Source organism: Phaseolus vulgaris, chromosome 10 (assembly GCF_051622355.1).
Source record: "Phaseolus vulgaris cultivar YP4 chromosome 10, ASM5162235v1, whole genome shotgun sequence".
NCBI lineage: Eukaryota > Viridiplantae > Streptophyta > Magnoliopsida > Fabales > Fabaceae > Phaseolus > Phaseolus vulgaris.
In genome coordinates, this window is record NC_143507.1 from 15492431 (window position 1) to 15517888 (window position 25458).

At 43.2% G+C, this 25458-nt stretch overlaps 62 non-coding genes and 1 pseudogene across 62 annotated transcripts; all 63 read left to right on the forward strand.

Annotated features, from left to right (window-relative positions):
* The first annotated feature begins 172 nt into the window (after positions 1–172).
* LOC150024468 (5S ribosomal RNA) lies at positions 173–291 on the forward strand. Its single transcript, XR_016516745.1, has one exon. It is a non-coding gene; the product is annotated as a 5S ribosomal RNA (ribosomal RNA).
* A 232-nt stretch (positions 292–523) lies between these two features.
* LOC150024469 (5S ribosomal RNA) lies at positions 524–642 on the forward strand. The gene has a single exon (XR_016516953.1). It is a non-coding gene; the product is annotated as a 5S ribosomal RNA (ribosomal RNA).
* Positions 643–873: 231 nt separating this feature from the next.
* Positions 874–992, forward strand: LOC150024470 (5S ribosomal RNA). The gene has a single exon (XR_016517018.1). It is a non-coding gene; the product is annotated as a 5S ribosomal RNA (ribosomal RNA).
* A 232-nt stretch (positions 993–1224) lies between these two features.
* On the forward strand, positions 1225–1343 carry LOC150024471 (5S ribosomal RNA). Its single transcript, XR_016516765.1, has one exon. It is a non-coding gene; the product is annotated as a 5S ribosomal RNA (ribosomal RNA).
* A 232-nt stretch (positions 1344–1575) lies between these two features.
* Positions 1576–1694, forward strand: LOC150024472 (5S ribosomal RNA). The gene has a single exon (XR_016516951.1). It is a non-coding gene; the product is annotated as a 5S ribosomal RNA (ribosomal RNA).
* Positions 1695–1925: 231 nt separating this feature from the next.
* Positions 1926–2044, forward strand: LOC150024473 (5S ribosomal RNA). Its single transcript, XR_016516746.1, has one exon. It is a non-coding gene; the product is annotated as a 5S ribosomal RNA (ribosomal RNA).
* A 232-nt stretch (positions 2045–2276) lies between these two features.
* LOC150024474 (5S ribosomal RNA) lies at positions 2277–2395 on the forward strand. The gene has a single exon (XR_016516954.1). It is a non-coding gene; the product is annotated as a 5S ribosomal RNA (ribosomal RNA).
* Positions 2396–2626: 231 nt separating this feature from the next.
* LOC150024475 (5S ribosomal RNA) lies at positions 2627–2745 on the forward strand. The gene has a single exon (XR_016517019.1). It is a non-coding gene; the product is annotated as a 5S ribosomal RNA (ribosomal RNA).
* Positions 2746–2977: 232 nt separating this feature from the next.
* Positions 2978–3096, forward strand: LOC150024476 (5S ribosomal RNA). The gene has a single exon (XR_016516921.1). It is a non-coding gene; the product is annotated as a 5S ribosomal RNA (ribosomal RNA).
* A 232-nt stretch (positions 3097–3328) lies between these two features.
* LOC150024477 (5S ribosomal RNA) lies at positions 3329–3447 on the forward strand. Its single transcript, XR_016516766.1, has one exon. It is a non-coding gene; the product is annotated as a 5S ribosomal RNA (ribosomal RNA).
* Positions 3448–3679: 232 nt separating this feature from the next.
* On the forward strand, positions 3680–3798 carry LOC150024478 (5S ribosomal RNA). The gene has a single exon (XR_016516967.1). It is a non-coding gene; the product is annotated as a 5S ribosomal RNA (ribosomal RNA).
* Positions 3799–4030: 232 nt separating this feature from the next.
* Positions 4031–4149, forward strand: LOC150024479 (5S ribosomal RNA). Its single transcript, XR_016516956.1, has one exon. It is a non-coding gene; the product is annotated as a 5S ribosomal RNA (ribosomal RNA).
* Positions 4150–4569: 420 nt separating this feature from the next.
* On the forward strand, positions 4570–4688 carry LOC150024480 (5S ribosomal RNA). The gene has a single exon (XR_016517053.1). It is a non-coding gene; the product is annotated as a 5S ribosomal RNA (ribosomal RNA).
* A 417-nt stretch (positions 4689–5105) lies between these two features.
* Positions 5106–5224, forward strand: LOC150024481 (5S ribosomal RNA). The gene has a single exon (XR_016516892.1). It is a non-coding gene; the product is annotated as a 5S ribosomal RNA (ribosomal RNA).
* A 416-nt stretch (positions 5225–5640) lies between these two features.
* On the forward strand, positions 5641–5759 carry LOC150024482 (5S ribosomal RNA). The gene has a single exon (XR_016517043.1). It is a non-coding gene; the product is annotated as a 5S ribosomal RNA (ribosomal RNA).
* A 417-nt stretch (positions 5760–6176) lies between these two features.
* Positions 6177–6295, forward strand: LOC150024483 (5S ribosomal RNA). Its single transcript, XR_016517062.1, has one exon. It is a non-coding gene; the product is annotated as a 5S ribosomal RNA (ribosomal RNA).
* Positions 6296–6712: 417 nt separating this feature from the next.
* On the forward strand, positions 6713–6831 carry LOC150024484 (5S ribosomal RNA). Its single transcript, XR_016516738.1, has one exon. It is a non-coding gene; the product is annotated as a 5S ribosomal RNA (ribosomal RNA).
* A 417-nt stretch (positions 6832–7248) lies between these two features.
* Positions 7249–7367, forward strand: LOC150024485 (5S ribosomal RNA). The gene has a single exon (XR_016517035.1). It is a non-coding gene; the product is annotated as a 5S ribosomal RNA (ribosomal RNA).
* A 417-nt stretch (positions 7368–7784) lies between these two features.
* Positions 7785–7903, forward strand: LOC150024486 (5S ribosomal RNA). Its single transcript, XR_016516940.1, has one exon. It is a non-coding gene; the product is annotated as a 5S ribosomal RNA (ribosomal RNA).
* A 232-nt stretch (positions 7904–8135) lies between these two features.
* On the forward strand, positions 8136–8254 carry LOC150024487 (5S ribosomal RNA). Its single transcript, XR_016516925.1, has one exon. It is a non-coding gene; the product is annotated as a 5S ribosomal RNA (ribosomal RNA).
* Positions 8255–8486: 232 nt separating this feature from the next.
* Positions 8487–8605, forward strand: LOC150024488 (5S ribosomal RNA). Its single transcript, XR_016516946.1, has one exon. It is a non-coding gene; the product is annotated as a 5S ribosomal RNA (ribosomal RNA).
* A 442-nt stretch (positions 8606–9047) lies between these two features.
* Positions 9048–9166, forward strand: LOC150024489 (5S ribosomal RNA). Its single transcript, XR_016516747.1, has one exon. It is a non-coding gene; the product is annotated as a 5S ribosomal RNA (ribosomal RNA).
* A 233-nt stretch (positions 9167–9399) lies between these two features.
* On the forward strand, positions 9400–9518 carry LOC150024490 (5S ribosomal RNA). Its single transcript, XR_016516774.1, has one exon. It is a non-coding gene; the product is annotated as a 5S ribosomal RNA (ribosomal RNA).
* Positions 9519–9750: 232 nt separating this feature from the next.
* LOC150024491 (5S ribosomal RNA) lies at positions 9751–9869 on the forward strand. The gene has a single exon (XR_016517036.1). It is a non-coding gene; the product is annotated as a 5S ribosomal RNA (ribosomal RNA).
* Positions 9870–10286: 417 nt separating this feature from the next.
* LOC150024492 (5S ribosomal RNA) lies at positions 10287–10405 on the forward strand. The gene has a single exon (XR_016516936.1). It is a non-coding gene; the product is annotated as a 5S ribosomal RNA (ribosomal RNA).
* Positions 10406–10637: 232 nt separating this feature from the next.
* On the forward strand, positions 10638–10756 carry LOC150024493 (5S ribosomal RNA). The gene has a single exon (XR_016516927.1). It is a non-coding gene; the product is annotated as a 5S ribosomal RNA (ribosomal RNA).
* Positions 10757–10988: 232 nt separating this feature from the next.
* Positions 10989–11107, forward strand: LOC150024494 (5S ribosomal RNA). Its single transcript, XR_016516947.1, has one exon. It is a non-coding gene; the product is annotated as a 5S ribosomal RNA (ribosomal RNA).
* A 442-nt stretch (positions 11108–11549) lies between these two features.
* LOC150024495 (5S ribosomal RNA) lies at positions 11550–11668 on the forward strand. The gene has a single exon (XR_016516748.1). It is a non-coding gene; the product is annotated as a 5S ribosomal RNA (ribosomal RNA).
* A 232-nt stretch (positions 11669–11900) lies between these two features.
* On the forward strand, positions 11901–12019 carry LOC150024496 (5S ribosomal RNA). The gene has a single exon (XR_016516754.1). It is a non-coding gene; the product is annotated as a 5S ribosomal RNA (ribosomal RNA).
* Positions 12020–12251: 232 nt separating this feature from the next.
* LOC150024497 (5S ribosomal RNA) lies at positions 12252–12370 on the forward strand. Its single transcript, XR_016516894.1, has one exon. It is a non-coding gene; the product is annotated as a 5S ribosomal RNA (ribosomal RNA).
* Positions 12371–12812: 442 nt separating this feature from the next.
* On the forward strand, positions 12813–12931 carry LOC150024498 (5S ribosomal RNA). The gene has a single exon (XR_016517023.1). It is a non-coding gene; the product is annotated as a 5S ribosomal RNA (ribosomal RNA).
* Positions 12932–13163: 232 nt separating this feature from the next.
* Positions 13164–13282, forward strand: LOC150024499 (5S ribosomal RNA). The gene has a single exon (XR_016516767.1). It is a non-coding gene; the product is annotated as a 5S ribosomal RNA (ribosomal RNA).
* Positions 13283–13514: 232 nt separating this feature from the next.
* Positions 13515–13633, forward strand: LOC150024500 (5S ribosomal RNA). Its single transcript, XR_016516922.1, has one exon. It is a non-coding gene; the product is annotated as a 5S ribosomal RNA (ribosomal RNA).
* Positions 13634–13865: 232 nt separating this feature from the next.
* Positions 13866–13984, forward strand: LOC150024501 (5S ribosomal RNA). Its single transcript, XR_016516749.1, has one exon. It is a non-coding gene; the product is annotated as a 5S ribosomal RNA (ribosomal RNA).
* A 231-nt stretch (positions 13985–14215) lies between these two features.
* Positions 14216–14334, forward strand: LOC150024502 (5S ribosomal RNA). Its single transcript, XR_016516895.1, has one exon. It is a non-coding gene; the product is annotated as a 5S ribosomal RNA (ribosomal RNA).
* A 232-nt stretch (positions 14335–14566) lies between these two features.
* LOC150024503 (5S ribosomal RNA) lies at positions 14567–14685 on the forward strand. Its single transcript, XR_016517024.1, has one exon. It is a non-coding gene; the product is annotated as a 5S ribosomal RNA (ribosomal RNA).
* A 233-nt stretch (positions 14686–14918) lies between these two features.
* Positions 14919–15037, forward strand: LOC150024504 (5S ribosomal RNA). The gene has a single exon (XR_016516768.1). It is a non-coding gene; the product is annotated as a 5S ribosomal RNA (ribosomal RNA).
* Positions 15038–15269: 232 nt separating this feature from the next.
* LOC150024505 (5S ribosomal RNA) lies at positions 15270–15388 on the forward strand. Its single transcript, XR_016517017.1, has one exon. It is a non-coding gene; the product is annotated as a 5S ribosomal RNA (ribosomal RNA).
* A 232-nt stretch (positions 15389–15620) lies between these two features.
* On the forward strand, positions 15621–15739 carry LOC150024506 (5S ribosomal RNA). Its single transcript, XR_016516949.1, has one exon. It is a non-coding gene; the product is annotated as a 5S ribosomal RNA (ribosomal RNA).
* Positions 15740–15970: 231 nt separating this feature from the next.
* Positions 15971–16089, forward strand: LOC150024507 (5S ribosomal RNA). The gene has a single exon (XR_016516751.1). It is a non-coding gene; the product is annotated as a 5S ribosomal RNA (ribosomal RNA).
* Positions 16090–16321: 232 nt separating this feature from the next.
* LOC150024508 (5S ribosomal RNA) lies at positions 16322–16440 on the forward strand. Its single transcript, XR_016516975.1, has one exon. It is a non-coding gene; the product is annotated as a 5S ribosomal RNA (ribosomal RNA).
* Positions 16441–16672: 232 nt separating this feature from the next.
* On the forward strand, positions 16673–16791 carry LOC150024509 (5S ribosomal RNA). The gene has a single exon (XR_016516896.1). It is a non-coding gene; the product is annotated as a 5S ribosomal RNA (ribosomal RNA).
* Positions 16792–17234: 443 nt separating this feature from the next.
* Positions 17235–17352, forward strand: LOC150024510 (5S ribosomal RNA; annotated as a pseudogene).
* Positions 17353–17584: 232 nt separating this feature from the next.
* On the forward strand, positions 17585–17703 carry LOC150024511 (5S ribosomal RNA). Its single transcript, XR_016516769.1, has one exon. It is a non-coding gene; the product is annotated as a 5S ribosomal RNA (ribosomal RNA).
* Positions 17704–17935: 232 nt separating this feature from the next.
* On the forward strand, positions 17936–18054 carry LOC150024512 (5S ribosomal RNA). The gene has a single exon (XR_016516740.1). It is a non-coding gene; the product is annotated as a 5S ribosomal RNA (ribosomal RNA).
* A 417-nt stretch (positions 18055–18471) lies between these two features.
* On the forward strand, positions 18472–18590 carry LOC150024513 (5S ribosomal RNA). The gene has a single exon (XR_016516973.1). It is a non-coding gene; the product is annotated as a 5S ribosomal RNA (ribosomal RNA).
* A 231-nt stretch (positions 18591–18821) lies between these two features.
* On the forward strand, positions 18822–18940 carry LOC150024514 (5S ribosomal RNA). Its single transcript, XR_016516770.1, has one exon. It is a non-coding gene; the product is annotated as a 5S ribosomal RNA (ribosomal RNA).
* Positions 18941–19172: 232 nt separating this feature from the next.
* On the forward strand, positions 19173–19291 carry LOC150024515 (5S ribosomal RNA). Its single transcript, XR_016516772.1, has one exon. It is a non-coding gene; the product is annotated as a 5S ribosomal RNA (ribosomal RNA).
* Positions 19292–19523: 232 nt separating this feature from the next.
* Positions 19524–19642, forward strand: LOC150024516 (5S ribosomal RNA). Its single transcript, XR_016517021.1, has one exon. It is a non-coding gene; the product is annotated as a 5S ribosomal RNA (ribosomal RNA).
* A 417-nt stretch (positions 19643–20059) lies between these two features.
* On the forward strand, positions 20060–20178 carry LOC150024517 (5S ribosomal RNA). Its single transcript, XR_016516968.1, has one exon. It is a non-coding gene; the product is annotated as a 5S ribosomal RNA (ribosomal RNA).
* Positions 20179–20410: 232 nt separating this feature from the next.
* On the forward strand, positions 20411–20529 carry LOC150024518 (5S ribosomal RNA). The gene has a single exon (XR_016516741.1). It is a non-coding gene; the product is annotated as a 5S ribosomal RNA (ribosomal RNA).
* A 232-nt stretch (positions 20530–20761) lies between these two features.
* On the forward strand, positions 20762–20880 carry LOC150024519 (5S ribosomal RNA). The gene has a single exon (XR_016517022.1). It is a non-coding gene; the product is annotated as a 5S ribosomal RNA (ribosomal RNA).
* A 417-nt stretch (positions 20881–21297) lies between these two features.
* Positions 21298–21416, forward strand: LOC150024520 (5S ribosomal RNA). Its single transcript, XR_016516969.1, has one exon. It is a non-coding gene; the product is annotated as a 5S ribosomal RNA (ribosomal RNA).
* A 232-nt stretch (positions 21417–21648) lies between these two features.
* On the forward strand, positions 21649–21767 carry LOC150024521 (5S ribosomal RNA). The gene has a single exon (XR_016516742.1). It is a non-coding gene; the product is annotated as a 5S ribosomal RNA (ribosomal RNA).
* Positions 21768–21997: 230 nt separating this feature from the next.
* Positions 21998–22116, forward strand: LOC150024522 (5S ribosomal RNA). Its single transcript, XR_016516696.1, has one exon. It is a non-coding gene; the product is annotated as a 5S ribosomal RNA (ribosomal RNA).
* Positions 22117–22348: 232 nt separating this feature from the next.
* On the forward strand, positions 22349–22467 carry LOC150024523 (5S ribosomal RNA). The gene has a single exon (XR_016516941.1). It is a non-coding gene; the product is annotated as a 5S ribosomal RNA (ribosomal RNA).
* A 230-nt stretch (positions 22468–22697) lies between these two features.
* On the forward strand, positions 22698–22816 carry LOC150024524 (5S ribosomal RNA). The gene has a single exon (XR_016516897.1). It is a non-coding gene; the product is annotated as a 5S ribosomal RNA (ribosomal RNA).
* A 417-nt stretch (positions 22817–23233) lies between these two features.
* Positions 23234–23352, forward strand: LOC150024525 (5S ribosomal RNA). Its single transcript, XR_016516743.1, has one exon. It is a non-coding gene; the product is annotated as a 5S ribosomal RNA (ribosomal RNA).
* A 232-nt stretch (positions 23353–23584) lies between these two features.
* LOC150024526 (5S ribosomal RNA) lies at positions 23585–23703 on the forward strand. Its single transcript, XR_016516962.1, has one exon. It is a non-coding gene; the product is annotated as a 5S ribosomal RNA (ribosomal RNA).
* Positions 23704–23935: 232 nt separating this feature from the next.
* LOC150024527 (5S ribosomal RNA) lies at positions 23936–24054 on the forward strand. The gene has a single exon (XR_016517032.1). It is a non-coding gene; the product is annotated as a 5S ribosomal RNA (ribosomal RNA).
* Positions 24055–24286: 232 nt separating this feature from the next.
* LOC150024528 (5S ribosomal RNA) lies at positions 24287–24405 on the forward strand. Its single transcript, XR_016517069.1, has one exon. It is a non-coding gene; the product is annotated as a 5S ribosomal RNA (ribosomal RNA).
* A 417-nt stretch (positions 24406–24822) lies between these two features.
* On the forward strand, positions 24823–24941 carry LOC150024529 (5S ribosomal RNA). Its single transcript, XR_016517064.1, has one exon. It is a non-coding gene; the product is annotated as a 5S ribosomal RNA (ribosomal RNA).
* Positions 24942–25173: 232 nt separating this feature from the next.
* Positions 25174–25292, forward strand: LOC150024530 (5S ribosomal RNA). Its single transcript, XR_016516963.1, has one exon. It is a non-coding gene; the product is annotated as a 5S ribosomal RNA (ribosomal RNA).
* The last annotated feature ends 166 nt before the right edge of the window (positions 25293–25458 follow it).

Consider the following 25458-nt stretch of genomic DNA (forward strand, 5'->3'; position numbering starts at 1 on the left):
CTTTTTTGTGCTTTTTTTTTTTTTGCTGAGATCTAAATAAAAATCTTAAAGTACCTACAAAAACGATCGTGAAATAGTGTTGTGTAGCGAGTTATCGCGTTCGAGGTCCAACTATTTTGAAACTGAAGCCCACCTGCAAACCCATATAGGTATTGATCGCGCAACGCTTGGCAGGTGCGATCATACCAGCACTAATGCACCGGATCCCATCAGAACTCCGCAGCTAAGCGTGCTTGGGCGAGAGTAGTACTAGGATGGGTGACCTCCTGGGAAGTCCTCGTGTTGCACTTCTTTTTTGTGTTATGTTTTTCTTCCTCTTCCTGGCCTAGACAGTCAAACCATGAGTTCACCTTTTTTGTGCTTTTTTTTTTTTTTGCTGAGCTCTAAATAAAAATCTTAAAGTACCTACAAAAACGATCGTGAAATAGTGTTGTGTAGCGAGTTATCGCGTTCGAGGTCCAACTATTTTGAAACTGAAGCCCACCTGCAAACCCATATAGGTATTGATCGCGCAACGCTTGGCAGGTGCGATCATACCAGCACTAATGCACCGGATCCCATCAGAACTCCGCAGTGAAGCGTGCTGGGGCGAGAGTAGTACTAGGATGGGTGACCTCCTGGGAAGTCCTCGTGTTGCACTTCTTTTTTGTGTTATGTTTTTCTTCCTCTTCCTGGCCTAGACAGTCAAACCATGAGTTCACCTTTTTTGTGCTTTTTTTTTTTTTGCTGAGCTCTAAATAAAAATCTTAAAGTACCTACAAAAACGATCGTGAAATAGTGTTGTGTAGCGAGTTATCGCGTTCGAGGTCCAACTATTTTGAAACTGAAGCCCACCTGCAAACCCATATAGGTATTGATCGCGCAACGCTTGGCAGGTGCGATCATACCAGCACTAATGCACCGGATCCCATCAGAACTCCGCAGTCAATCGTGCTTGGGCGAGAGTAGTACTAGGATGGGTGACCTCCTGGGAAGTCCTCGTGTTGCACTTCTTTTTTGTGTTATGTTTTTCTTCCTCTTCCTGGCCTAGACAGTCAAACCATGAGTTCACCTTTTTTGTGCTTTTTTTTTTTTTTGCTGAGCTCTAAATAAAAATCTTAAAGTACCTACAAAAACGATCGTGAAATAGTGTTGTGTAGCGAGTTATCGCGTTCGAGGTCCAACTATTTTGAAACTGAAGCCCACCTGCAAACCCATATAGGTATTGATCGCGCAACGCTTGGCAGGTGCGATCATACCAGCACTAATGCACCGGATCCCATCAGAACTCCGCAGTGAAGCGTGCTTGGGCGAGAGTAGTACTAGGATGGGTGACCTCCTGGGAAGTCCTCGTGTTGCACTTCTTTTTTGTGTTATGTTTTTCTTCCTCTTCCTGGCCTAGACAGTCAAACCATGAGTTCACCTTTTTTGTGCTTTTTTTTTTTTTTGCTGAGCTCTAAATAAAAATCTTAAAGTACCTACAAAAACGATCGTGAAATAGTGTTGTGTAGCGAGTTATCGCGTTCGAGGTCCAACTATTTTGAAACTGAAGCCCACCTGCAAACCCATATAGGTATTGATCGCGCAACGCTTGGCAGGTGCGATCATACCAGCACTAATGCACCGGATCCCATCAGAACTCCGCAGTTAAGGGTGCTCGGGCGAGAGCAGTACTAGGATGGGTGACCTCCTGGGAAGTCCTCGTGTTGCACTTCTTTTTTGTGTTATGTTTTTCTTCCTCTTCCTGGCCTAGACAGTCAAACCATGAGTTCACCTTTTTTGTGCTTTTTTTTTTTTTGCTGAGATCTAAATAAAAATCTTAAAGTACCTACAAAAACGATCGTGAAATAGTGTTGTGTAGCGAGTTATCGCGTTCGAGGTCCAACTATTTTGAAACTGAAGCCCACCTGCAAACCCATATAGGTATTGATCGCGCAACGCTTGGCAGGTGCGATCATACCAGCACTAATGCACCGGATCCCATCAGAACTCCGCAGCTAAGCGTGCTTGGGCGAGAGTAGTACTAGGATGGGTGACCTCCTGGGAAGTCCTCGTGTTGCACTTCTTTTTTGTGTTATGTTTTTCTTCCTCTTCCTGGCCTAGACAGTCAAACCATGAGTTCACCTTTTTTGTGCTTTTTTTTTTTTTTGCTGAGCTCTAAATAAAAATCTTAAAGTACCTACAAAAACGATCGTGAAATAGTGTTGTGTAGCGAGTTATCGCGTTCGAGGTCCAACTATTTTGAAACTGAAGCCCACCTGCAAACCCATATAGGTATTGATCGCGCAACGCTTGGCAGGTGCGATCATACCAGCACTAATGCACCGGATCCCATCAGAACTCCGCAGTGAAGCGTGCTGGGGCGAGAGTAGTACTAGGATGGGTGACCTCCTGGGAAGTCCTCGTGTTGCACTTCTTTTTTGTGTTATGTTTTTCTTCCTCTTCCTGGCCTAGACAGTCAAACCATGAGTTCACCTTTTTTGTGCTTTTTTTTTTTTTGCTGAGCTCTAAATAAAAATCTTAAAGTACCTACAAAAACGATCGTGAAATAGTGTTGTGTAGCGAGTTATCGCGTTCGAGGTCCAACTATTTTGAAACTGAAGCCCACCTGCAAACCCATATAGGTATTGATCGCGCAACGCTTGGCAGGTGCGATCATACCAGCACTAATGCACCGGATCCCATCAGAACTCCGCAGTCAATCGTGCTTGGGCGAGAGTAGTACTAGGATGGGTGACCTCCTGGGAAGTCCTCGTGTTGCACTTCTTTTTTGTGTTATGTTTTTCTTCCTCTTCCTGGCCTAGACAGTCAAACCATGAGTTCACCTTTTTTGTGCTTTTTTTTTTTTTTGCTGAGCTCTAAATAAAAATCTTAAAGTACCTACAAAAACGATCGTGAAATAGTGTTGTGTAGCGAGTTATCGCGTTCGAGGTCCAACTATTTTGAAACTGAAGCCCACCTGCAAACCCATATAGGTATTGATCGCGCAACGCTTGGCAGGTGCGATCATACCAGCACTAATGCACCGGATCCCATCAGAACTCCGCAGTGAAGCGTGCCTGGGCGAGAGTAGTACTAGGATGGGTGACCTCCTGGGAAGTCCTCGTGTTGCACTTCTTTTTTGTGTTATGTTTTTCTTCCTCTTCCTGGCCTAGACAGTCAAACCATGAGTTCACCTTTTTTGTGCTTTTTTTTTTTTTTGCTGAGCTCTAAATAAAAATCTTAAAGTACCTACAAAAACGATCGTGAAATAGTGTTGTGTAGCGAGTTATCGCGTTCGAGGTCCAACTATTTTGAAACTGAAGCCCACCTGCAAACCCATATAGGTATTGATCGCGCAACGCTTGGCAGGTGCGATCATACCAGCACTAATGCACCGGATCCCATCAGAACTCCGCAGTGAAGCGTGCTTGGGCGAGAGTAGTACTAGGATGGGTGACCTCCTGGGAAGTCCTCGTGTTGCACTTCTTTTTTGTGTTATGTTTTTCTTCCTCTTCCTGGCCTAGACAGTCAAACCATGAGTTCACCTTTTTTGTGCTTTTTTTTTTTTTTGCTGAGCTCTAAATAAAAATCTTAAAGTACCTACAAAAACGATCGTGAAATAGTGTTGTGTAGCGAGTTATCGCGTTCGAGGTCCAACTATTTTGAAACTGAAGCCCACCTGCAAACCCATATAGGTATTGATCGCGCAACGCTTGGCAGGTGCGATCATACCAGCACTAATGCACCGGATCCCATCAGAACTCCGCAGTAAAGCGTGCCCGGGCGAGAGTAGTACTAGGATGGGTGACCTCCTGGGAAGTCCTCGTGTTGCACTTCTTTTTTGTGTTATGTTTTTCTTCCTCTTCCTGGCCTAGACAGTCAAACCATGAGTTCACCTTTTTTGTGCTTTTTTTTTTTTTTGCTGAGCTCTAAATAAAAATCTTAAAGTACCTACAAAAACGATCGTGAAATAGTGTTGTGTAGCGAGTTATCGCGTTCGAGGTCCAACTATTTTGAAACTGAAGCCCACCTGCAAACCCATATAGGTATTGATCGCGCAACGCTTGGCAGGTGCGATCATACCAGCACTAATGCACCGGATCCCATCAGAACTCCGCAGGTAAGCGTGCTTGGGCGAGAGTAGTACTAGGATGGGTGACCTCCTGGGAAGTCCTCGTGTTGCACTTCTTTTTTGTGTTATGTTTTTCTTCCTCTTCCTGGCCTAGACAGTCAAACCATGAGTTCACCTTTTTTGTGCTTGTTACCTCGTTTCGAACAACTTTCATTTTTTATGCGTCTCAATCCGACTTCTCTATCAAAAGTTATGATCGTTTGAAGTTTTGTCACGCTAATTTTTGCCAACTCCAAATCTATCACTCTTCTCTTCAATGTAAGGTCTCATCCATCAAATATACACTAAACGAAGATACCACAAAAAAAATTGGCTCAAAAATCAATTTGCTGAGCTCTAAATAAAAATCTTAAAGTACCTACAAAAACGATCGTGAAATAGTGTTGTGTAGCGAGTTATCGCGTTCGAGGTCCAACTATTTTGAAACTGAAGCCCACCTGCAAACCCATATAGGTATTGGTCGCGCAACGCTTGGCAGGTGCGATCATACCAGCACTAATGCACCGGATCGCATCAGAACTCCGCAGCTAAGCGTGCTTGGGCGAGAGGAGTACTAGGATGGGTGACCTCCTGGGAAGTCCTCGTGTTGCACTTCTTTTTTGTGTTATGTTTTTCTTCCTCTTCCTGGCCTAGACAGTCAAACCATGAGTTCACCTTTTTTGTGCTTTTTTTTTTTCGAACAACTTTCATTTTTTATGCGTCTCAATCCGACTTCTCTATCAAAAGTTATGATCGTTTGAAGTTTTGTCACGCTAATTTTTGCCAACTCCAAATCTATCACTCTTCTCTTCAATGTAAGGTCTCATCCATCAAATATACACTAAACGAAGATACCACAAAAAAAATTGGCTCAAAAATCAATTTGCTGAGCTCTAAATAAAAATCTTAAAGTACCTACAAAAACGATCGTGAAATAGTGTTGTGTAGCGAGTTATCGCGTTCGAGGTCCAACTATTTTGAAACTGAAGCCCACCTGCAAACCCATATAGGTATTGATCGCGCAACGCTTGGCAGGTGCGATCATACCAGCACTAATGCACCGGATCCCATCAGAACTCCGCAGTCAAGCGTGCTTGGGCGAGAGTAGTACTAGGATGGGTGACCTCCTGGGAAGTCCTCGTGTTGCACTTCTTTTTTGTGTTATGTTTTTCTTCCTCTTCCTGGCCTAGACAGTCAAACCATGAGTTCACCTTTTTTGTGCTTTTTTTTTTCGAACAACTTTCATTTTTTATGCGTCTCAATCCGACTTCTCTATCAAAAGTTATGATCGTTTGAAGTTTTGTCACGCTAATTTTTGCCAACTCCAAATCTATCACTCTTCTCTTCAATGTAAGGTCTCATCCATCAAATATACACTAAACGAAGATACCACAAAAAAAATTGGCTCAAAAATCAATTTGCTGAGCTCTAAATAAAAATCTTAAAGTACCTACAAAAACGATCGTGAAATAGTGTTGTGTAGCGAGTTATCGCGTTCGAGGTCCAACTATTTTGAAACTGAAGCCCACCTGCAAACCCATATAGGTATTGGTCGCGCAACGCTTGGCAGGTGCGATCATACCAGCACTAATGCACCGGATCGCATCAGAACTCCGCAGTTAAGCGTGCTTGGGCGAGAGGAGTACTAGGATGGGTGACCTCCTGGGAAGTCCTCGTGTTGCACTTCTTTTTTGTGTTATGTTTTTCTTCCTCTTCCTGGCCTAGACAGTCAAACCATGAGTTCACCTTTTTTGTGCTTTTTTTTTTTCGAACAACTTTCATTTTTTATGCGTCTCAATCCGACTTCTCTATCAAAAGTTATGATCGTTTGAAGTTTTGTCACGCTAATTTTTGCCAACTCCAAATCTATCACTCTTCTCTTCAATGTAAGGTCTCATCCATCAAATATACACTAAACGAAGATACCACAAAAAAAATTGGCTCAAAAATCAATTTGCTGAGCTCTAAATAAAAATCTTAAAGTACCTACAAAAACGATCGTGAAATAGTGTTGTGTAGCGAGTTATCGCGTTCGAGGTCCAACTATTTTGAAACTGAAGCCCACCTGCAAACCCATATAGGTATTGATCGCGCAACGCTTGGCAGGTGCGATCATACCAGCACTAATGCACCGTATCCCATCAGAACTCCGCAGTTAAGCGTGCCTGGGCGAGAGTAGTACTAGGATGGGTGACCTCCTGGGAAGTCCTCGTGTTGCACTTCTTTTTTGTGTTATGTTTTTCTTCCTCTTCCTGGCCTAGACAGTCAAACCATGAGTTCACCTTTTTTGTGCTTTTTTTTTTTCGAACAACTTTCATTTTTTATGCGTCTCAATCCGACTTCTCTATCAAAAGTTATGATCGTTTGAAGTTTTGTCACGCTAATTTTTGCCAACTCCAAATCTATCACTCTTCTCTTCAATGTAAGGTCTCATCCATCAAATATACACTAAACGAAGATACCACAAAAAAAATTGGCTCAAAAATCAATTTGCTGAGCTCTAAATAAAAATCTTAAAGTACCTACAAAAACGATCGTGAAATAGTGTTGTGTAGCGAGTTATCGCGTTCGAGGTCCAACTATTTTGAAACTGAAGCCCACCTGCAAACCCATATAGGTATTGGTCGCGCAACGCTTGGCAGGTGCGATCATACCAGCACTAATGCACCGGATCCCATCAGAACTCCGCAGTTAAGCGTGCTTGGGCGAGAGTAGTACTAGGATGGGTGACCTCCTGGGAAGTCCTCGTGTTGCACTTCTTTTTTGTGTTATGTTTTTCTTCCTCTTCCTGGCCTAGACAGTCAAACCATGAGTTCACCTTTTTTGTGCTTTTTTTTTTTCGAACAACTTTCATTTTTTATGCGTCTCAATCCGACTTCTCTATCAAAAGTTATGATCGTTTGAAGTTTTGTCACGCTAATTTTTGCCAACTCCAAATCTATCACTCTTCTCTTCAATGTAAGGTCTCATCCATCAAATATACACTAAACGAAGATACCACAAAAAAAATTGGCTCAAAAATCAATTTGCTGAGCTCTAAATAAAAATCTTAAAGTACCTACAAAAACGATCGTGAAATAGTGTTGTGTAGCGAGTTATCGCGTTCGAGGTCCAACTATTTTGAAACTGAAGCCCACCTGCAAACCCATATAGGTATTGATCGCGCAACGCTTGGCAGGTGCGATCATACCAGCACTAATGCACCGGATCCCATCAGAACTCCGCAGTTAAGCGTGGTCGGGCGAGAGTAGTACTAGGATGGGTGACCTCCTGGGAAGTCCTCGTGTTGCACTTCTTTTTTGTGTTATGTTTTTCTTCCTCTTCCTGGCCTAGACAGTCAAACCATGAGTTCACCTTTTTTGTGCTTTTTTTTTTTCGAACAACTTTCATTTTTTATGCGTCTCAATCCGACTTCTCTATCAAAAGTTATGATCGTTTGAAGTTTTGTCACGCTAATTTTTGCCAACTCCAAATCTATCACTCTTCTCTTCAATGTAAGGTCTCATCCATCAAATATACACTAAACGAAGATACCACAAAAAAAATTGGCTCAAAAATCAATTTGCTGAGCTCTAAATAAAAATCTTAAAGTACCTACAAAAACGATCGTGAAATAGTGTTGTGTAGCGAGTTATCGCGTTCGAGGTCCAACTATTTTGAAACTGAAGCCCACCTGCAAACCCATATAGGTATTGATCGCGCAACGCTTGGCAGGTGCGATCATACCAGCACTAATGCACCGGATCCCATCAGAACTCCGCAGCAAAGCGTGCTTGGGCGAGAGTAGTACTAGGATGGGTGACCTCCTGGGAAGTCCTCGTGTTGCACTTCTTTTTTGTGTTATGTTTTTCTTCCTCTTCCTGGCCTAGACAGTCAAACCATGAGTTCACCTTTTTTGTGCTTTTTTTTTTTTTTGCTGAGCTCTAAATAAAAATCTTAAAGTACCTACAAAAACGATCGTGAAATAGTGTTGTGTAGCGAGTTATCGCGTTCGAGGTCCAACTATTTTGAAACTGAAGCCCACCTGCAAACCCATATAGGTATTGATCGCGCAACGCTTGGCAGGTGCGATCATACCAGCACTAATGCACCGGATCCCATCAGAACTCCGCAGCCAAGCGTGCTTGGGCGAGAGTAGTACTAGGATGGGTGACCTCCTGGGAAGTCCTCGTGTTGCACTTCTTTTTTGTGTTATGTTTTTCTTCCTCTTCCTGGCCTAGACAGTCAAACCATGAGTTCACCTTTTTTGTGCTTTTTTTTTTTTTTGCTGAGCTCTAAATAAAAATCTTAAAGTACCTACAAAAACGATCGTGAAATAGTGTTGTGTAGCGAGTTATCGCGTTCGAGGTCCAACTATTTTGAAACTGAAGCCCACCTGCAAACCCATATAGGTATTGATCGCGCAACGCTTGGCAGGTGCGATCATACCAGCACTAATGCACCGGATCCCATCAGAACTCCGCAGTAAAGCGTGCTTGGGCGAGAGTAGTACCAGGATGGGTGACCTCCTGGGAAGTCCTCGTGTTGCACTTCTTTTTTGTGTTATGTTTTTCTTCCTCTTCCTGGCCTAGACAGTCAAACCATGAGTTCACCTTTTTTGTGCTTTTTTTTTTTTTTGCTGAGCTCTAAATAAAAATCTTAAAGTACCTACAAAAACGATCGTGAAATAGTGTTGTGTAGCGTGCTTGGGCGAGAGTAGTACTAGGATGGGTGACCTCCTGGGAAGTCCTCGTGTTGCACTTCTTTTTTGTGTTATGTTTTTCTTCCTCTTCCTGGCCTAGACAGTCAAACCATGAGTTCACCTTTTTTGTGCTTTTTTTTTTTTTTGCTGAGCTCTAAATAAAAATCTTAAAGTACCTACAAAAACGATCGTGAAATAGTGTTGTGTAGCGAGTTATCGCGTTCGAGGTCCAACTATTTTGAAACTGAAGCCCACCTGCAAACCCATATAGGTATTGATCGCGCAACGCTTGGCAGGTGCGATCATACCAGCACTAATGCACCGGATCCCATCAGAACTCCGCAGCTAAGCGTGCTTGGGCGAGAGTAGTACTAGGATGGGTGACCTCCTGGGAAGTCCTCGTGTTGCACTTCTTTTTTGTGTTATGTTTTTCTTCCTCTTCCTGGCCTAGACAGTCAAACCATGAGTTCACCTTTTTTGTGCTTTTTTTTTTTTTTTGCTGAGCTCTAAATAAAAATCTTAAAGTACCTACAAAAACGATCGTGAAATAGTGTTGTGTAGCGAGTTATCGCGTTCGAGGTCCAACTATTTTGAAACTGAAGCCCACCTGCAAACCCATATAGGTATTGATCGCGCAACGCTTGGCAGGTGCGATCATACCAGCACTAATGCACCGGATCCCATCAGAACTCCGCAGTTAAGTGTGCCTGGGCGAGAGTAGTACTAGGATGGGTGACCTCCTGGGAAGTCCTCGTGTTGCACTTCTTTTTTGTGTTATGTTTTTCTTCCTCTTCCTGGCCTAGACAGTCAAACCATGAGTTCACCTTTTTTGTGCTTTTTTTTTTTTTTGCTGAGCTCTAAATAAAAATCTTAAAGTACCTACAAAAACGATCGTGAAATAGTGTTGTGTAGCGAGTTATCGCGTTCGAGGTCCAACTATTTTGAAACTGAAGCCCACCTGCAAACCCATATAGGTATTGATCGCGCAACGCTTGGCAGGTGCGATCATACCAGCACTAATGCACCGGATCCCATCAGAACTCCGCAGTTAAGCGTGGTCGGGCGAGAGTAGTACTAGGATGGGTGACCTCCTGGGAAGTCCTCGTGTTGCACTTCTTTTTTGTGTTATGTTTTTCTTCCTCTTCCTGGCCTAGACAGTCAAACCATGAGTTCACCTTTTTTGTGCTTTTTTTTTTTCGAACAACTTTCATTTTTTATGCGTCTCAATCCGACTTCTCTATCAAAAGTTATGATCGTTTGAAGTTTTGTCACGCTAATTTTTGCCAACTCCAAATCTATCACTCTTCTCTTCAATGTAAGGTCTCATCCATCAAATATACACTAAACGAAGATACCACAAAAAAAATTGGCTCAAAAATCAATTTGCTGAGCTCTAAATAAAAATCTTAAAGTACCTACAAAAACGATCGTGAAATAGTGTTGTGTAGCGAGTTATCGCGTTCGAGGTCCAACTATTTTGAAACTGAAGCCCACCTGCAAACCCATATAGGTATTGATCGCGCAACGCTTGGCAGGTGCGATCATACCAGCACTAATGCACCGGATCCCATCAGAACTCCGCAGTAAAGCGTGCTTGGGCGAGAGTAGTACTAGGATGGGTGACCTCCTGGGAAGTCCTCGTGTTGCACTTCTTTTTTGTGTTATGTTTTTCTTCCTCTTCCTGGCCTAGACAGTCAAACCATGAGTTCACCTTTTTTGTGCTTTTTTTTTTTTTTGCTGAGCTCTAAATAAAAATCTTAAAGTACCTACAAAAACGATCGTGAAATAGTGTTGTGTAGCGAGTTATCGCGTTCGAGGTCCAACTATTTTGAAACTGAAGCCCACCTGCAAACCCATATAGGTATTGATCGCGCAACGCTTGGCAGGTGCGATCATACCAGCACTAATGCACCGGATCCCATCAGAACTCCGCAGCCAAGCGTGCTTGGGCGAGAGTAGTACTAGGATGGGTGACCTCCTGGGAAGTCCTCGTGTTGCACTTCTTTTTTGTGTTATGTTTTTCTTCCTCTTCCTGGCCTAGACAGTCAAACCATGAGTTCACCTTTTTTGTGCTTTTTTTTTTTTTTGCTGAGCTCTAAATAAAAATCTTAAAGTACCTACAAAAACGATCGTGAAATAGTGTTGTGTAGCGAGTTATCGCGTTCGAGGTCCAACTATTTTGAAACTGAAGCCCACCTGCAAACCCATATAGGTATTGATCGCGCAACGCTTGGCAGGTGCGATCATACCAGCACTAATGCACCGGATCCCATCAGAACTCCGCAGTAAAGCGTGCTTGGGCGAGAGTAGTACCAGGATGGGTGACCTCCTGGGAAGTCCTCGTGTTGCACTTCTTTTTTGTGTTATGTTTTTCTTCCTCTTCCTGGCCTAGACAGTCAAACCATGAGTTCACCTTTTTTGTGCTTTTTTTTTTTTTTGCTGAGCTCTAAATAAAAATCTTAAAGTACCTACAAAAACGATCGTGAAATAGTGTTGTGTAGCGTGCTTGGGCGAGAGTAGTACTAGGATGGGTGACCTCCTGGGAAGTCCTCGTGTTGCACTTCTTTTTTGTGTTATGTTTTTCTTCCTCTTCCTGGCCTAGACAGTCAAACCATGAGTTCACCTTTTTTGTGCTTTTTTTTTTTTTTGCTGAGCTCTAAATAAAAATCTTAAAGTACCTACAAAAACGATCGTGAAATAGTGTTGTGTAGCGAGTTATCGCGTTCGAGGTCCAACTATTTTGAAACTGAAGCCCACCTGCAAACCCATATAGGTATTGATCGCGCAACGCTTGGCAGGTGCGATCATACCAGCACTAATGCACCGGATCCCATCAGAACTCCGCAGCTAAGCGTGCTTGGGCGAGAGTAGTACTAGGATGGGTGACCTCCTGGGAAGTCCTCGTGTTGCACTTCTTTTTTGTGTTATGTTTTTCTTCCTCTTCCTGGCCTAGACAGTCAAACCATGAGTTCACCTTTTTTGTGCTTTTTTTTTTTTTTGCTGAGCTCTAAATAAAAATCTTAAAGTACCTACAAAAACGATCGTGAAATAGTGTTGTGTAGCGAGTTATCGCGTTCGAGGTCCAACTATTTTGAAACTGAAGCCCACCTGCAAACCCATATAGGTATTGATCGCGCAACGCTTGGCAGGTGCGATCATACCAGCACTAATGCACCGGATCCCATCAGAACTCCGCAGTTAAGCGTGCCTGGGCGAGAGTAGTACTAGGATGGGTGACCTCCTGGGAAGTCCTCGTGTTGCACTTCTTTTTTGTGTTATGTTTTTCTTCCTCTTCCTGGCCTAGACAGTCAAACCATGAGTTCACCTTTTTTGTGCTTTTTTTTTTTTTTGCTGAGCTCTAAATAAAAATCTTAAAGTACCTACAAAAACGATCGTGAAATAGTGTTGTGTAGCGAGTTATCGCGTTCGAGGTCCAACTATTTTGAAACTGAAGCCCACCTGCAAACCCATATAGGTATTGATCGCGCAACGCTTGGCAGGTGCGATCATACCAGCACTAATGCACCGGATCCCATCAGAACTCCGCAGTCAAGCGTGCTTGGGCGAGAGTAGTACTAGGATGGGTGACCTCCTGGGAAGTCCTCGTGTTGCACTTCTTTTTTGTGTTATGTTTTTCTTCCTCTTCCTGGCCTAGACAGTCAAACCATGAGTTCACCTTTTTTGTGCTTTTTTTTTTTTTTGCTGAGCTCTAAATAAAAATCTTAAAGTACCTACAAAAACGATCGTGAAATAGTGTTGTGTAGCGTGCTTGGGCGAGAGTAGTACTAGGATGGGTGACCTCCTGGGAAGTCCTCGTGTTGCACTTCTTTTTTGTGTTATGTTTTTCTTCCTCTTCCTGGCCTAGACAGTCAAACCATGAGTTCACCTTTTTTGTGCTTTTTTTTTTTTTTGCTGAGCTCTAAATAAAAATCTTAAAGTACCTACAAAAACGATCGTGAAATAGTGTTGTGTAGCGAGTTATCGCGTTCGAGGTCCAACTATTTTGAAACTGAAGCCCACCTGCAAACCCATATAGGTATTGATCGCGCAATGCTTGGCAGGTGCGATCATACCAGCACTAATGCACCGGATCCCATCAGAACCCCGCAGTTAAGCGTGCTTGGGCGAGAGTAGTACTAGGATGGGTGACCTCCTGGGAAGTCCTCGTGTTGCACTTCTTTTTTGTGTTATGTTTTTCTTCCTCTTCCTGGCCTAGACAGTCAAACCATGAGTTCACCTTTTTTGTGCTTTTTTTTTTTTTTGCTGAGCTCTAAATAAAAATCTTAAAGTACCTACAAAAACGATCGTGAAATAGTGTTGTGTAGCGAGTTATCGCGTTCGAGGTCCAACTATTTTGAAACTGAAGCCCACCTGCAAACCCATATAGGTATTGATCGCGCAACACTTGGCAGGTGCGATCATACCAGCACTAATGCACCGGATCCCATCAGAACTCCGCAGTGAAGCGTGCTTGGGCGAGAGTAGTACTAGGATGGGTGACCTCCTGGGAAGTCCTCGTGTTGCACTTCTTTCTTGTGTTATGTTTTTCTTCCTCTTCCTGGCCTAGACAGTCAAACCATGAGTTCACCTTTTTTGTGCTTTTTTTTTTTTTTGCTGAGCTCTAAATAAAAATCTTAAAGTACCTACAAAAACGATCGTGAAATAGTGTTGTGTAGCGAGTTATCGCGTTCGAGGTCCAACTATTTTGAAACTGAAGCCCACCTGCAAACCCATATAGGTATTGATCGCGCAACGCTTGGCAGGTGCGATCATACCAGCACTAATGCACCGGATCCCATCAGAACTCCGCAGTGAAGCGTGCCTGGGCGAGAGTAGTACTAGGATGGGTGACCTCCTGGGAAGTCCTCGTGTTGCACTTCTTTTTTGTGTTATGTTTTTCTTCCTCTTCCTGGCCTAGACAGTCAAACCATGAGTTCACCTTTTTTGTGCTTTTTTTTTTTTTTGCTGAGCTCTAAATAAAAATCTTAAAGTACCTACAAAAACGATCGTGAAATAGTGTTGTGTAGCGAGTTATCGCGTTCGAGGTCCAACTATTTTGAAACTGAAGCCCACCTGCAAACCCATATAGGTATTGATCGCGCAACGCTTGGCAGGTGCGATCATACCAGCACTAATGCACCGGATCCCATCAGAACTCCGCAGCTAAGCGTGCTTGGGCGAGAGTAGTACTAGGATGGGTGACCTCCTGGGAAGTCCTCGTGTTGCACTTCTTTTTTGTGTTATGTTTTTCTTCCTCTTCCTGGCCTAGACAGTCAAACCATGAGTTCACCTTTTTTGTGCTTTTTTTTTTTTTGCTGAGCTCTAAATAAAAATCTTAAAGTACCTACAAAAACGATCGTGAAATAGTGTTGTGTAGCGAGTTATCGCGTTCGAGGTCCAACTATTTTGAAACTGAAGCCCACCTGCAAACCCATATAGGTATTGATCGCGCAACGCTTGGCAGGTGCGATCATACCAGCACTAATGCACCGGATCCCATCAGAACTCCGCAGTCAAGCGTGCTTGGGCGAGAGTAGTACTAGGATGGGTGACCTCCTGGGAAGTCCTCGTGTTGCACTTCTTTTTTGTGTTATGTTTTTCTTCCTCTTCCTGGCCTAGACAGTCAAACCATGAGTTCACCTTTTTTGTGCTTTTTTTTTTTTTTGCTGAGCTCTAAATAAAAATCTTAAAGTACCTACAAAAACGATCGTGAAATAGTGTTGTGTAGCGAGTTATCGCGTTCGAGGTCCAACTATTTTGAAACTGAAGCCCACCTGCAAACCCATATAGGTATTGATCGCGCAACGCTTGGCAGGTGCGATCATACCAGCACTAATGCACCGGATCCCATCAGAACCCCGCAGTTAAGCGTGCTTGGGCGAGAGTAGTACTAGGATGGGTGACCTCCTGGGAAGTCCTCGTGTTGCACTTCTTTTTTGTGTTATGTTTTTCTTCCTCTTCCTGGCCTAGACAGTCAAACCATGAGTTCACCTTTTTTGTGCTTTTTTTTTTTTTTTGCTGAGCTCTAAATAAAAATCTTAAAGTACCTACAAAAACGATCGTGAAATAGTGTTGTGTAGCGAGTTATCGCGTTCGAGGTCCAACTATTTTGAAACTGAAGCCCACCTGCAAACCCATATAGGTATTGATCGCGCAACGCTTGGCAGGTGCGATCATACCAGCACTAATGCACCGGATCCCATCAGAACTCCGCAGTGAAGCGTGCTTGGGCGAGAGTAGTACTAGGATGGGTGACCTCCTGGGAAGTCCTCGTGTTGCACTTCTTTTTTGTGTTATGTTTTTCTTCCTCTTCCTGGCCTAGACAGTCAAACCATGAGTTCACCTTTTTTGTGCTTTTTTTTTTTTTTGCTGAGCTCTAAATAAAAATCTTAAAGTACCTACAAAAACGATCGTGAAATAGTGTTGTGTAGCGAGTTATCGCGTTCGAGGTCCAACTATTTTGAAACTGAAGCCCACCTGCAAACCCATATAGGTATTGATCGCGCAACGCTTGGCAGGTGCGATCATACCAGCACTAATGCACCGGATCCCATCAGAACTCCGCAGTCAAGCGTGCTTGGGCGAGAGTAGTACTAGGATGGATGACCTCCTGGGAAGTCCTCGTGTTGCACTTCTTTTTTGTGTTATGTTTTTCTTCCTCTTCCTGGCCTAGACAGTCAAACCATGAGTTCACCTTTTTTGTGCTTTTTTTTTTTTTTGCTGAGCTCTAAATAAAAATCTTAAAGTACCTACAAAAACGATCGTGAAATAGTGTTGTGTAGCGAGTTATCGCGTTCGAGGTCCAACTATTTTGAAACTGAAGCCCACCTGCAAACCCATATAGGTATTGATCGCGCAACGCTTGGCAGGTGCGATCATACCAGCACTAATGCACCGGATCCCATCAGAACTCCGCAGCTAAGCGTGCTTGGGCGAGAGTGGTACTAGGATGGGTGACCTCCTGGGAAGTCCTCGTGTTGCACTTCTTTTTTGTGTTATGTTTTTCTTCCTCTTCCTGGCCTAGACAGTCAAACCATGAGTTCACCTTTTTTGTGCTTTTTTTTTTTTTGCTGAGCTCTAAATAAAAATCTTAAAGTACCTACAAAAACGATCGTGAAATAGTGTTGTGTAGCGAGTTATCGCGTTCGAGGTCCAACTATTTTGAAACTGAAGCCCACCTGCAAACCCATATAGGTATTGATCGCGCAACGCTTGGCAGGTGCGATCATACCAGCACTAATGCACCGGATCCCATCAGAACTCCGCAGCTAAGCGTGCTTGGGCGAGAGTAGTACTAGGATGGGTGACCTCCTGGGAAGTCCTCGTGTTGCACTTCTTTTTTGTGTTATGTTTTTCTTCCTCTTCCTGGCCTAGACAGTCAAACCATGAGTTCACCTTTTTTGTGCTTTTTTTTTTTTTTGCTGAGCTCTAAATAAAAATCTTAAAGTACCTACAAAAACGATCGTGAAATAGTGTTGTGTAGCGAGTTATCGCGTTCGAGGTCCAACTATTTTGAAACTGAAGCCCACCTGCAAACCCATATAGGTATTGATCGCGCAACGCTTGGCAGGTGCGATCATACCAGCACTAATGCACCGGATCCCATCAGAACTCCGCAGTGAAGCGTGCTTGGGCGAGAGTGGTACTAGGATGGGTGACCTCCTGGGAAGTCCTCGTGTTGCACTTCTTTTTTGTGTTATGTTTTTCTTCCTCTTCCTGGCCTAGACAGTCAAACCATGAGTTCACCTTTTTTGTGCTTTTTTTTTTTTTTGCTGAGCTCTAAATAAAAATCTTAAAGTACCTACAAAAACGATCGTGAAATAGTGTTGTGTAGCGAGTTATCGCGTTCGAGGTCCAACTATTTTGAAACTGAAGCCCACCTGCAAACCCATATAGGTATTGATCGCGCAACGCTTGGCAGGTGCGATCATACCAGCACTAATGCACCGGATCCCATCAGAACTCCGCAGTCAAGCGTGCTTGGGCGAGAGTAGTACTAGGATGGGTGACCTCCTGGGAAGTCCTCGTGTTGCACTTCATTTTTGTGTTATGTTTTTCTTCCTCTTCCTGGCCTAGACAGTCAAACCATGAGTTCACCTTTTTTGTGCTTTTTTTTTTTTTTGCTGAGCTCTAAATAAAAATCTTAAAGTACCTACAAAAACGATCGTGAAATAGTGTTGTGTAGCGTGCTTGGGCGAGAGTAGTACTAGGATGGGTGACCTCCTGGGAAGTCCTCGTGTTGCACTTCTTTTTTGTGTTATGTTTTTCTTCCTCTTCCTGGCCTAGACAGTCAAACCATGAGTTCACCTTTTTTGTGCTTTTTTTTTTTTTTTGCTGAGCTCTAAATAAAAATCTTAAAGTACCTACAAAAACGATCGTGAAATAGTGTTGTGTAGCGAGTTATCGCGTTCGAGGTCCAACTATTTTGAAACTGAAGCCCACCTGCAAACCCATATAGGTATTGATCGCGCAACGCTTGGCAGGTGCGATCATACCAGCACTAATGCACCGGATCCCATCAGAACCCCGCAGTTAAGCGTGTTTGGCGAGAGTAGTACTAGGATGGGTGACCTCCTGGGAAGTCCTCGTGTTGCACTTCTTTTTTGTGTTATGTTTTTCTTCCTCTTCCTGGCCTAGACAGTCAAACCATGAGTTCACCTTTTTTGTGCTTTTTTTTTTTTTTGCTGAGCTCTAAATAAAAATCTTAAAGTACCTACAAAAACGATCGTGAAATAGTGTTGTGTAGCGAGTTATCGCGTTCGAGGTCCAACTATTTTGAAACTGAAGCCCACCTGCAAACCCATATAGGTATTGATCGCGCAACGCTTGGCAGGTGCGATCATACCAGCACTAATGCACCGGATCCCATCAGAACTCCGCAGTGAAGCGTGCTTGGGCGAGAGTAGTACTAGGATGGGTGACCTCCTGGGAAGTCCTCGTGTTGCACTTCTTTTTTGTGTTATGTTTTTCTTCCTCTTCCTGGCCTAGACAGTCAAACCATGAGTTCACCTTTTTTGTGCTTTTTTTTTTTTTTGCTGAGCTCTAAATAAAAATCTTAAAGTACCTACAAAAACGATCGTGAAATAGTGTTGTGTAGCGAGTTATCGCGTTCGAGGTCCAACTATTTTGAAACTGAAGCCCACCTGCAAACCCATATAGGTATTGATCGCGCAACGCTTGGCAGGTGCGATCATACCAGCACTAATGCACCGGATCCCATCAGAACTCCGCAGTTAAGCGTGCTTGGGCGAGAGTAGTACTAGGATGGGTGACCTCCTGGGAAGTCCTCGTGTTGCACTTCTTTTTTGTGTTATGTTTTTCTTCCTCTTCCTGGCCTAGACAGTCAAACCATGAGTTCACCTTTTTTGTGTTTTTTTTTTTTCGAACAACTTTCATTTTTTATGCGTCTCAATCCGACTTCTCTATCAAAAGTTATGATCGTTTGAAGTTTTGTCACGCTAATTTTTGCCAACTCCAAATCTATCACTCTTCTCTTCAATGTAAGGTCTCATCCATCAAATATACACTAAACGAAGATACCACAAAAAAAATTGGCTCAAAAATCAATTTGCTGAGCTCTAAATAAAAATCTTAAAGTACCTACAAAAACGATCGTGAAATAGTGTTGTGTAGCGAGTTATCGCGTTCGAGGTCCAACTATTTTGAAACTGAAGCCCACCTGCAAACCCATATAGGTATTGATCGCGCAACGCTTGGCAGGTGCGATCATACCAGCACTAATGCACCGGATCCCATCAGAACTCCGCAGTTAATCGTGCTGGGGCGAGAGTAGTACTAGGATGGGTGACCTCCTGGGAAGTCCTCGTGTTGCACTTCTTTTTTGTGTTATGTTTTTCTTCCTCTTCCTGGCCTAGACAGTCAAACCATGGGTTCACCTTTTTTGTGTTTTTTTTTTTTTTGCTGAGCTCTAAATAAAAATCTTAAAGTACCTACAAAAACGATCGTGAAATAGTGTTGTGTAGCGAGTTATCGCGTTCGAGGTCCAACTATTTTGAAACTGAAGCCCACCTGCAAACCCATATAGGTATTGATCGCGCAACGCTTGGCAGGTGCGATCATACCAGCACTAATGCACCGGATCCCATCAGAACTCCGCAGTGAAGCGTGCTTGGGCGAGAGTAGTACTAGGATGGGTGACCTCCTGGGAAGTCCTCGTGTTGCACTTCTTTTTTGTGTTATGTTTTTCTTCCTCTTCCTGGCCTAGACAGTCAAACCATGAGTTCACCTTTTTTGTGCTTTTTTTTTTTTTTGCTGAGCTCTAAATAAAAATCTTAAAGTACCTACAAAAACGATCGTGAAATAGTGTTGTGTAGCGAGTTATCGCGTTCGAGGTCCAACTATTTTGAAACTGAAGCCCACCTGCAAACCCATATAGGTATTGATCGCGCAACGCTTGGCAGGTGCGATCATACCAGCACTAATGCACCGGATCCCATCAGAACTCCGCAGTGAAGCGTGCTTGGGCGAGAGTAGTACTAGGATGGGTGACCTCCTGGGAAGTCCTCGTGTTGCACTTCTTTTTTGTGTTATGTTTTTCTTCCTCTTCCTGGCCTAGACAGTCAAACCATGAGTTCACCTTTTTTGTGCTTTTTTTTTTTTTTGCTGAGCTCTAAATAAAAATCTTAAAGTACCTACAAAAACGATCGTGAAATAGTGTTGTGTAGCGAGTTATCGCGTTCGAGGTCCAACTATTTTGAAACTGAAGCCCACCTGCAAACCCATATAGGTATTGATCGCGCAACGCTTGGCAGGTGCGATCATACCAGCACTAATGCACCGGATCCCATCAGAACTCCGCAGTCAAGCGTGCTTGGGCGAGAGTGGTACTAGGATGGGTGACCTCCTGGGAAGTCCTCGTGTTGCACTTCTTTTTTGTGTTATGTTTTTCTTCCTCTTCCTGGCCTAGACAGTCAAACCATGAGTTCACCTTTTTTGTGCTTTTTTTTTTTCGAACAACTTTCATTTTTTATGCGTCTCAATCCGACTTCTCTATCAAAAGTTATGATCGTTTGAAGTTTTGTCACGCTAATTTTTGCCAACTCCAAATCTATCACTCTTCTCTTCAATGTAAGGTCTCATCCATCAAATATACACTAAACGAAGATACCACAAAAAAAATTGGCTCAAAAATCAATTTGCTGAGCTCTAAATAAAAATCTTAAAGTACCTACAAAAACGATCGTGAAATAGTGTTGTGTAGCGAGTTATCGCGTTCGAGGTCCAACTATTTTGAAACTGAAGCCCACCTGCAAACCCATATAGGTATTGATCGCGCAACGCTTGGCAGGTGCGATCATACCAGCACTAATGCACCGGATCCCATCAGAACTCCGCAGTTAAGCATGCTTGGGCGAGAGTAGTACTAGGATGGGTGACCTCCTGGGAAGTCCTCGTGTTGCACTTCTTTTTTGTGTTATGTTTTTCTTCCTCTTCCTGGCCTAGACAGTCAAACCATGAGTTCACCTTTTTTGTGCTTTTTTTTTTTTTTGCTGAGCTCTAAATAAAAATCTTAAAGTACCTACAAAAACGATCGTGAAATAGTGTTGTGTAGCGAGTTATCGCGTTCGAGGTCCAACTATTTTGAAACTGAAGCCCACCTGCAAACCCATATAGGTATTGATCGCGCAACGCTTGGCAGGTGCGATCATACCAGCACTAATGCACCGGATCCCATCAGAACTCCGCAGTTAAGCGTGCTTGGGCGAGAGTAGTACTAGGATGGGTGACCTCCTGGGAAGTCCTCGTGTTGCACTTCTTTTTTGTGTTATGTTTTTCTTCCTCTTCCTGGCCTAGACAGTCAAACCATGAGTTCACCTTTTTTGTGCTTTTTTTTTTTTTTGCTGAGCTCTAAATAAAAATCTTAAAGTACCTACAAAAACGATCGTGAAATAGTGTTGTGTAGCGAGTTATCGCGTTCGAGGTCCAACTATTTTGAAACTGAAGCCCACCTGCAAACCCATATAGGTATTGATCGCGCAACGCTTGGCAGGTGCGATCATACCAGCACTAATGCACCGGATCCCATCAGAACTCCGCAGTCAAGCGTGCTTGGGCGAGAGTGGTACTAGGATGGGTGACCTCCTGGGAAGTCCTCGTGTTGCACTTCTTTTTTGTGTTATGTTTTTCTTCCTCTTCCTGGCCTAGACAGTCAAACCATGAGTTCACCTTTTTTGTGCTTTTTTTTTTTCGAACAACTTTCATTTTTTATGCGTCTCAATCCGACTTCTCTATCAAAAGTTATGATCGTTTGAAGTTTTGTCACGCTAATTTTTGCCAACTCCAAATCTATCACTCTTCTCTTCAATGTAAGGTCTCATCCATCAAATATACACTAAACGAAGATACCACAAAAAAAATTGGCTCAAAAATCAATTTGCTGAGCTCTAAATAAAAATCTTAAAGTACCTACAAAAACGATCGTGAAATAGTGTTGTGTAGCGAGTTATCGCGTTCGAGGTCCAACTATTTTGAAACTGAAGCCCACCTGCAAACCCATATAGGTATTGATCGCGCAACGCTTGGCAGGTGCGATCATACCAGCACTAATGCACCGGATCCCATCAGAACTCCGCAGTTAAGCATGCTTGGGCGAGAGTAGTACTAGGATGGGTGACCTCCTGGGAAGTCCTCGTGTTGCACTTCTTTTTTGTGTTATGTTTTTCTTCCTCTTCCTGGCCTAGACAGTCAAACCATGAGTTCACCTTTTTTGTGCTTTTTTTTTTTTTTGCTGAGCTCTAAATAAAAATCTTAAAGTACCTACAAAAACGATCGTGAAATAGTGTTGTGTAGCGAGTTATCGCGTTCGAGGTCCAACTATTTTGAAACTGAAGCCCACCTGCAAACCCATATAGGTATTGATCGCGCAACGCTTGGCAGGTGCGATCATACCAGCACTAATGCACCGGATCCCATCAGAACTCCGCAGTTAAGCGTGCTTGGGCGAGAGTAGTACTAGGATGGGTGACCTCCTGGGAAGTCCTCGTGTTGCACTTCTTTTTTGTGTTATGTTTTTCTTCCTCTTCCTGGCCTAGACAGTCAAACCATGAGTTCACCTTTTTTGTGTTTTTTTTTTTTTGCTGAGCTCTAAATAAAAATCTTAAAGTACCTACAAAAACGATCGTGAAATAGTGTTGTGTAGCGAGTTATCGCGTTCGAGGTCCAACTATTTTGAAACTGAAGCCCACCTGCAAACCCATATAGGTATTGATCGCGCAACGCTTGGCAGGTGCGATCATACCAGCACTAATGCACCGGATCCCATCAGAACTCCGCAGTTAAGCGTGCTTGGGCGAGGGTAGTACTAGGATGGGTGACCTCCTGGGAAGTCCTCGTGTTGCACTTCTTTTTTGTGTTATGTTTTTCTTCCTCTTCCTGGCCTAGACAGTCAAACCATGAGTTCACCTTTTTTGTGCTTTTTTTTTTTTTTGCTGAGCTCTAAATAAAAATCTTAAAGTACCTACAAAAACGATCGTGAAATAGTGTTGTGTAGCGAGTTATCGCGTTCGAGGTCCAACTATTTTGAAACTGAAGCCCACCTGCAAACCCATATAGGTATTGATCGCGCAACGCTTGGCAGGTGCGATCATACCAGCACTAATGCACCGGATCCCATCAGAACTCCGCAGATAAGCGTGCTTGGGCGAGAGTAGTACTAGGATGGGTGACCTCCTGGGAAGTCCTCGTGTTGCACTTCTTTTTTGTGTTATGTTTTTCTTCCTCTTCCTGGCCTAGACAGTCAAACCATGAGTTCACCTTTTTTGTGTTTTTTTTTTTTTGCTGAGCTCTAAATAAAAATCTTAAAGTACCTACAAAAACGATCGTGAAATAGTGTTGTGTAGCGAGTTATCGCGTTCGAGGTCCAACTATTTTGAAACTGAAGCCCACCTGCAAACCCATATAGGTATTGATCGCGCAACGCTTGGCAGGTGCGATCATACCAGCACTAATGCACCGGATCCCATCAGAACTCCGCAGTCAAGCGTGCTTGGGCGAGAGTAGTACTAGGATGGGTGACCTCCTGGGAAGTCCTCGTGTTGCACTTCTTTTTTGTGTTATGTTTTTCTTCCTCTTCCTGGCCTAGACAGTCAAACCATGAGTTCACCTTTTTTGTGCTTTTTTTTTTTCGAACAACTTTCATTTTTTATGCGTCTCAATCCGACTTCTCTATCAAAAGTTATGATCGTTTGAAGTTTTGTCACGCTAATTTTTGCCAACTCCAAATCTATCACTCTTCTCTTCAATGTAAGGTCTCATCCATCAAATATACACTAAACGAAGATACCACAAAAAAAATTGGCTCAAAAATCAATTTGCTGAGCTCTAAATAAAAATCTTAAAGTACCTACAAAAACGATCGTGAAATAGTGTTGTGTAGCGAGTTATCGCGTTCGAGGTCCAACTATTTTGAAACTGAAGCCCACCTGCAAACCCATATAGGTATTGATCGCGCAACGCTTGGCAGGTGCGATCATACCAGCACTAATGCACCGGATCCCATCAGAACTCCGCAGTTAAGCGTGCTTGGGCGAGAGTAGTACTAGGATGGGTGACCTCCTGGGAAGTCCTCGTGTTGCACTTCTTTTTTGTGTTATGTTTTTCTTTCTCTTCCTGGCCTAGACAGTCAAACCATGAGTTCACCTTTTTTGTGCTTTTTTTTTTTTTTGCTGAGCTCTAAATAAAAATCTTAAAGTACCTACAAAAACGATCGTGAAATAGTGTTGTGTAGCGAGTTATCGCGTTCGAGGTCCAACTATTTTGAAACTGAAGCCCATCTGCAAACCCATATAGGTATTGATCGCGCAACGCTTGGCAGGTGCGATCATACCAGCACTAATGCACCGGATCCCATCAGAACTCCGCAGTTAAGCGCGCTTGGGCGAGAGTAGTACTAGGATGGGTGACCTCCTGGGAAGTCCTCGTGTTGCACTTCTTTTTTGTGTTATGTTTTTCTTCCTCTTCCTGGCCTAGACAGTCAAACCATGAGTTCACCTTTTTTGTGCTTTTTTTTTTTTTTGCTGAGCTCTAAATAAAAATCTTAAAGTACCTACAAAAACGATCGTGAAATAGTGTTGTGTAGCGAGTTATCGCGTTCGAGGTCCAACTATTTTGAAACTGAAGCCCACCTGCAAACCCATATAGGTATTGATCGCGCAACGCTTGGCAGGTGCGATCATACCAGCACTAATGCACCGGATCCCATCAGAACTCCGCAGTGAAGCGCGCTTGGGCGAGAGTAGTACTAGGATGGGTGACCTCCTGGGAAGTCCTCGTGTTGCACTTCTTTTTTGTGTTATGTTTTTCTTCCTCTTCCTGGCCTAGACAGTCAAACCATGAGTTCACCTTTTTTGTGCTTTTTTTTTTTTTTGCTGAGCTCTAAATAAAAATCTTAAAGTACCTACAAAAACGATCGTGAAATAGTGTTGTGTAGCGAGTTATCGCGTTCGAGGTCCAACTATTTTGAAACTGAAGCCCACCTGCAAACCCATATAGGTATTGATCGCGCAACGCTTGGCAGGTGCGATCATACCAGCACTAATGCACCGGATCCCATCAGAACTCCGCAGTTAAGCGCGCTTGGGCGAGAGTAATACTAGGATGGGTGACCTCCTGGGAAGTCCTCGTGTTGCACTTCTTTTTTGTGTTATGTTTTTCTTCCTCTTCCTGGCCTAGACAGTCAAACCATGAGTTCACCTTTTTTGTGCTTTTTTTTTTTCGAACAACTTTCATTTTTTATGTGTCTCAATCCGACTTCTCTATCAAAAGTTATGATCGTTTGAAGTTTTGTCACGCTAATTTTTGCCAACTCCAAATCTATCACTCTTCTCTTCAATGTAAGGTCTCATCCATCAAATATACACTAAACGAAGATACCACAAAAAAAATTGGCTCAAAAATCAATTTGCTGAGCTCTAAATAAAAATCTTAAAGTACCTACAAAAACGATCGTGAAATAGTGTTGTGTAGCGAGTTATCGCGTTCGAGGTCCAACTATTTTGAAACTGAAGCCCACCTGCAAACCCATATAGGTATTGATCGCGCAACGCTTGACAGGTGCGATCATACCAGCACTAATGCACCGGATCCCATCAAAACTCCGCAGTTAAGCGTGCTGGGGCGAGAGTAGTACTAGGATGGGTGACCTCCTGGGAAGTCCTCGTGTTGCACTTCTTTTTTGTGTTATGTTTTTCTTCCTCTTCCTGGCCTAGACAGTCAAACCATGAGTTCACCTTTTTTGTGCTTTTTTTTTTTTTTGCTGAGCTCTAAATAAAAATCTTAAAGTACCTACAAAAACGATCGTGAAATAGTGTTGTGTAGCGAGTTATCGCGTTCGAGGTCCAACTATTTTGAAACTGAAGCCCACCTGCAAACCCATATAGGTATTGATCGCGCAACGCTTGGCAGGTGCGATCATACCAGCACTAATGCACCGGATCCCATCAGAACTCCGCAGTTAAGCGCGCTTGGGCGAGAGTAGTACTAGGATGGGTGACCTCCTGGGAAGTCCTCGTGTTGCACTTCTTTTTTGTGTTATGTTTTTCTTCCTCTTCCTGGCCTAGACAGTCAAACCATGAGTTCACCTTTTTTGTGCTTTTTTTTTTTTTTGCTGAGCTCTAAATAAAAATCTTAAAGTACCTACAAAAACGATCGTGAAATAGTGTTGTGTAGCGAGTTATCGCGTTCGAGG